This window comes from Vicugna pacos, unplaced genomic scaffold (assembly GCF_048564905.1).
Source record: "Vicugna pacos unplaced genomic scaffold, VicPac4 scaffold_66, whole genome shotgun sequence".
NCBI lineage: Eukaryota > Metazoa > Chordata > Mammalia > Artiodactyla > Camelidae > Vicugna > Vicugna pacos.
Window position 1 is genome coordinate 265,165 of NW_027328747.1, and position 6,959 is coordinate 272,123.

Sequence of the window (6,959 nt, forward strand, 5' to 3'; positions counted from 1 at the left end):
GAAAGAGGACACAGTATGTCACTGTCAATATTCCTGTTATGATGCTGGGTGATATGTTCATAAATGTGTCTTATAATATTAATTTTAATACATAAATACCTCTGACAGGCACCTATGATGAGAATGTGTCATGAACCAAAACATACAATGGGTAATATTACATCATTATTGTTATGTAATCTTGTTATATTATATATTAATCATAGTCTTACGTTATTTGTTATGGGTTATATATTATATAGATGCATGAATGATATATTATGTATATAAACACCTACATATGTATTATATACTATCTGCTAATAAACAGAACATAATATGCAAGTATATTTTCTATTATGTATTATTTAATAAATAATAACATACTATATCCTGTTGTATGACATGGCACATAATCTTTAATAAAATAAGAAATCTGTCAATATATATTGGTAATTAATAAAATTAAAAAAAAAAAGCCCGCAACTTTTAACGCCGACACTGCTCCAGCTGTCTCTGTCTTGTCTCTTCCCTTTCATGGTCGAGGTCCTCACATTGCTATCCGTTCCCCCTTACATCTCCTTATCTTGAACCTTCCTCCTCCTCCCTTCCCATGCTACCTTCTGCCCCGTGGTCCCTCTAGTCACCAGCGGCCTCTGGGGCGCTGATTTGCGGGCACAGTCTCAGGCCCCAGCTCACCTGCCTGTCCGCCGCCTCTGCCACCGCTGGTGGGGGCGGGGTGGGGGGCAGAGTGCACCTCTTGTCCTGGAAGAGAACACAGCACAGACTCAGTGACCAGCAGCAGGTGTGGCCGGGACCTGCAGGACTTGGGGGAGAGCCAGACTGTCTGCATCCAGACTGGGGGCACTTGGAGTGTGAAGAAACCCAGTCCTCACTGCCCCTGAAGTGAGGAAAACACCCTCAGGGGAGTTAAAGTGCTTATGACCTAGGTCTGTTGGCTGGAAAGGATAAACGGGCCCCTAAGGGGAGCGTAGTTGATGTTCCAGGCCCCACCAAAGCCCTAAGGGCTGGCGGGGAACCAGGCTGGAAGCTCCACTGGACCCAGTGCCCCCTCGGGGATGGGGCCTTCGGGAACAAGCAGAAAGCCCTCGGTCTCTCGGGGGAATGGGGCAGTGTGGGAGCATCCCTGCAGCGAGTCAAGTGACGTCAGGGCCTGTGGGATCCGTTTGTATGGCCACATCGAGCCTCAGCAGAAGCCACAGCAGGAGTGGATTCCTGTCTCTCCAGCTGTCATCCTCCTGTCTGACTGCCAGGCTTCAGACCCGATCCCCTGGGGCGCCAGGACAGTTATAGACAGAGGCGGATCGGGGAGGCCTCAAGAGGGCGGTACTGGCCTTCCTGCCAACACAATTACAAGAAGATCAAACAATCCATCGATGGGAAGAAAATAAGAACCATGGTCACATCTGGACCCCAAGCTTAGACGTGGTGCATGGGTGACATTTATCGACAATCCAGCGAGGTTCTGGCCAGAGTTAGAGGCTAGGGCAGCAAGCCGGGAGTGACACTGAGGAGCATCATTGTGCAGAGGCTGGACTGGGGATCTGCAGGCTCCTCCCAGGAGAAGCCTCAGTGTTTGGGAGGTGGCTAAAATGCCTCCGTGTCACCAGCAAGTGATGCCACCTGTGGAAAATCAGCTGTAATTCTGAGATGGGTCAGCCCCGGGTGATGTGATAAAGGCTCCTACAAGAGGGGGCGCCAGATGGACAGTGAACCAACCGACAAGCTAATGAGATTCCCACCTGTGTTTTTCATGCTTTCGTAGCCAAGAATGAGGAGAGAGTTGAATGGCTCACCATGAATATTTTAACAACTTGAGAGGGTTCCATGACTCACTGCATTTAAGTGTCACCTGGAGGAATTCAGGCAGTGTTTAGACCCAGGGGATGTTAACGGCCTCTCGGTTCCTCATCAACCTGGCAAACCCACCAGCCCTCTATGGCCAGACCTTGGCAAGTGCCTTCCCTTGTTATAACAAAACCCTTCTCACGCACACCTGTGGTAAGCTTTTGTTTTTTTTTAATTAATGTGAATGAAAATACCTTACAGCCTCCTCAGACCTTTCCTTAGGGCTTCTCGCCTTAGACCCCGGCAAGGGGGCCCACTGACCTGGGTCCTGCACTGCAGAGGGTCCCCCTGGCCCTGACACTTCCTCTGGCCACGCCCTCCATCGGGTGGAGTCAGCAGGGCCAAGGGGGCATGGTCATTGGCTCCATCCCGTGCTCTAGAAACCCAGGACCCTGAATGCCCTGCCTCAGCAGCCCCTGACCCATTTCTAGTGCCTGCACCGCCTCTCCCCGGAGTTCAGATTTCCAGGACTCACAGAGAGGCCAAAGGGCAGCTGTTTACCTGGAGGTTATAGGCAGAGCCCGGACGTGAAGTCTGAGTGTCCCCCTGTGCACATCCAAGGCCCCTTATTGCAAGGGATGGACCCAGCATTGGGAAGAAAAGGGTCAGGCTAGTGATCAGAGTCTGGGAATCAGCTCTCCCCACACGCTCACTTTCTTTGCAGGACTCCCCTGAGTCTGGGAATTCTAATTTTGAACCTGGCCTTCCCCCTTATAATGAATGTATATTTGTAAAGGCAGGACTTTAGAACCTACTGCACTTAAAATGTTTAGATATATAGGATGTGAGCTCCCAGGTATGCTCTGGAACTGCACTTCCAAAGGTCCAGAGCATTTATGTTGGCTCTCTGGAGTGGCAAAGACCGTCTCCAGAGAGGAGGGGCTCCTGCTTCACGCTCCGAAGTCAGGATCATCTGAGGGGATAAAACAATGGACACTGAGACCCTCAATTGTAAATTGATTTAGAATAACGCCAAAGGTGTGTATGACGTGTGAGTGTGCACGCACGCACCTGGGGAATTGTGTGGTACATGACTGTGAGTGTGTGTGTGGATGTGCGCGCGCGCGCCTGGGGATGTATGTGGTTGTGTGTATGCTGTGTGTGTGTGCGCCTGAGGACGTGTGTGGTTATGTGTATGGTATGTGTGTGTGTGGTACATGAGTCCATGTACGTGTGTGTGTAGGGATGTATGTGGAGCAGAGTCAGTGTGTCTGCACGTGTGTGTACATGCATGCATTAGTTTTAACAGTAGAAGCTGTCCTTTAGAATTCTGAAGTCGTAAAATTTGTATGATGTCTTTCACTGTATATTTCAATATTAAAAAAATCTTCAGTCACCAGAAACTTATTGCCCCCTGATTCTGAATTATTTTTTCCATATTGATATGTCTTCATTTTACTGATGAGGAAACTTAGCTTAGAGATGTTAACTGACTCAACCAAGGGCATGGAGCTCGCGCGCCCAGGGCCAGGACGCAGTCCAAGCCACGCTGCTCCAGAGGCCTGGAGCCCTGCTCACGATCACGCATGGCCTCTTGGCGGGGGAACAGATTCTAATGGGCTGCGGCCAGCATGCAGGCTGCCCAAGCCGGGGACTCCGGAAGCCGGGCAGAGAGTACCAGACAGCAGACAAGAGTGAAGCCCTGCTCAGAAATCAGATAGGTTCCTGGGTCTTGGATGAGTAAGGAGGCTTACTGCTCATCCTTGATCCCTTTGCTGGTGGCCAAAAGGGACCAAGGCCCACGAGAGCACTTCTGGGAGGTGCCTGCCAAAACCTGGAAAAGGACTGCTCAGGACTGGCCCTGCAGTAGGAGCAGAGGAATGAATTGTCGCCTCTTGGTGGACATTGTTGGTGATGGCAGTAGGAAGCCAAGCAGCCTTGGTATGTGTGGGTGGCAGGACAGGGTCCTAGCGGATGATCGTTTTCACATCTCTTAAAAATCATTGCTTCATGTATTGTATCCATTTTGTGGTTTATTTTAGGATGGTGAATATGGTCTCTGTTACTCCATATTAGCTGGATTGATTAATTTTTTTATTGTTTATTTTCTCTTCAATGATTTGGAAGCTATATTGCCTTTTAATGAAAATTCTCTCTAAATTTTTATAAATCATCTCTAAGTTCATAACTTTACATGTAATTGGAACAGTATTCCTATAACACTATCAAAAATGAAATAATCTATTAGATCCTGTTCCTCAATAATGATAAATTTAGCATATTTTACCTCTCTGCTGTTCCAGATTGTGTGTGTGTGCGTTTGTGTGTGTGTTTGTGTGTGTCCTCCAGTTACTACTTTTTAGACAGTTGCTTTCAGTTTGTTATATTAACAATGAAAATATAGGTATAAACTTCTTGGATTTCATTGCTCACTACCACTATTTAATACCATGTCTTTCCCACTTTTGAGTTATTTACTTATCGGTATTTTCAAATCAACTGGACACATGATAGGTTAAGTTTTTTCGAACAGTGGAATTGGAACACTTTCATGTCTATATGCAGCTTTATGTTCTCCTCAACAACTCTCAGCCTGTTGTTGATGGCCCAAGCCTTGTTTTAAAATATGGCATTGTTTTTCATCACCAAAAAAGCAAAAAAGTTTTCTTGATTTAAAGTGCTGTCTTTTTATGACTGGCTAGTCTTGTCTGGTGGATAGAGGTTTCCTTAACCTTCCTCCTTCTTTTTGCCATAACTCGGATTCATTGAGAAACATGTTTTTACCATTTCTCAGATGGGCTTCCGCTTTGACTTCCACTTTAAACCATCAGCCCACTCTTTTTCTCCATGCTTATTCCTGAAAAAGTGAGCTCTCTATTGGATTAAAGATGGTTCCCGTCAGAGATGTGTGGCTCCCGGTCCAAAGGTCCAAATGAAGAGAAAAGGAAAGATTCCTGTTTCTGGTTGTTAAACTTTGTCAGCTTTGAGATCTAGTTATCCGTGTGGCTGCGGTGGAATCTGCAATATCTTGGCTCAGAGTTTCCTTTTTCTGGCTTACTAGGGGAGCCGCATTAGCTGGGGTCACGGCGCTGTGGCCGTTGTCAGGATCCCGGGACTGAGGCAGCCCCTCTCCCCCCTTGTAATTTTGATCTTGCAAACTGGGTCCCAGCTATGCGAACCCTGCACATGGTGGCCAGGATTGCCCCCCACGTGACGTGTCTTCAGTTCCTCAGCGTCCCTCACTGCTATCAGCTAGCTCCAGTAAGGGTACGAGCTGGCTTCCAATGCGGTCCTTCCTCCTTCCTCTCCAGGCAGGCCCTCCTTTCCCACTAGTTGTCCCTATACCTTCTCTCCTGAGCTACAAAAGCTGAAGGAATTCCTCAGCGTTTCCAGCAGTTAGATGGCTCTCTTCTATGTTTGGACCCCTTCAGTGCTTGCAGTGGAAATTTAGGAGGTGGAAAGGAAGAGCTTGGGGGTTCTCCGTATCTAGGGGCTCCCTATCCAGCAGATTCAACTAACTGTGGTTTGAAAATATTCGTGAAAAAACAGAAAGTTTCCAAAAGCAACACTTGAATTTGCCATACACTGACAACTACTTACATAGCATTCATGTGGTATTAGATACCGTGAGTAATCTAGAGATGATTTAAAGTACACAGGAGGACACAGCAAAAGAGAATGTGACAACGAATGTACGTGTATATTCATGTATAACTGAAAAATTGTGCTCTAAGCTGGAATTTGATGCAACATTGTAAAATGACTATAACTCAATAAAAAATGTTTGTATATATATATATAAAAAGTACATGGGAGGGTGCACATAAGTTCCATGCAAGTCCTATGCCATTTTATACAAGAGGCGTCAGCATCCATGGATGTTGACGTCTGAGGGGAGTCCTGGAACCAGTGCCCCATAGTTACCAAGGGATGACTGCAAGTCCAGGCTCCTTATCCCAGCCTGTCAGGTCCCCACGTGGTCTGAATCCTACCTCTACCACACTTCCCTTGTCACTCTCCTCCAGCCCTGGCAGACTGCCCTCTGATTCTTGAACAGGCCACACTCACTGCGCTTCATGTCTGGCCCCTAGAAATACCCATTACTTTCTGAGCACGGCTCTGCTTTCACAAAACGGGCTGCATTGTCACTAGAGAAGACAGTGTGGAATTTCCTTTATTTTTTTTTTAACATTTTTATTGATTCATAATCATTTTACAGTGTTGTGTCAAATTCCAGCGTTCAGTACAATTTTTCAGTCATACATGGACATATACACACTCATTGTCACATTTTTTCTCTGTGATTTATCATAACATTTTGTGTATATTTCCCTGTGCTATACAGTGTAATCTTGTTTATCTGTTCTACAATTTTGAAATCCCAGTCTATCCCTTCCCACCCTCTACCCCACCCCCCACCCCAGTAACCACAAGTCTGTATTCTCTGTCCATGAGTCCATTTCTGTCCTGTATTTATGCTTTGTTTTTGTTTGTTTGTTTGTTTTTGTTTTTTAGATTCCACATATGAGCGATCTCATATGGTATTTTTCTTTCTCTTTCTGGCTTACTTCACTTAGAATGACATTCTCTAGGAGCATCCATGTTGCTGCAAATGGCATTATGTTGTCGGTTTTTATGGCTGAGTAGTATTCCATTGTATAAATATACCACATCTTTTTATCCAGTCACCTGTTGATGGACATTTAGGTTGTTTCCATGTTTTGGCTATTGTAAATACTGCTGCTATGAACATTGGGGTGCAGGTGTCATCCTGAAGTAGATTTCCTTCTGGGTACAAGCCCAGGAGTGGGATTCCTGGGTCATATGGTAAGTCTATTCCTAGTCTTTTGAGGAATCTCCACACTGTTTTCCATAGTGGCTGCACCAAACTGCATTCCCACCAGCAATGTAGGAGGGTTCCCCTTTCTCCACAGCCTCTCCAGCATTTGTCATTTTTGGATTTTTGAATGACGGCCATTCTGACTGGTGTGAGGTGATACCTCATTGTAGTTTTGATTTGCATTTCTCTGATAATTAGTGATATTGAACATTTTTTCATGTGTTTTTTGATCATTTGTATGTCTTCCTTGGCGAATTGCTTGTTTAGGTCTTCTGCCCATTTTTGGATTGGGTTGTTTATTTTTTCTTATTGAGTCGTATGAGCTGCTTAT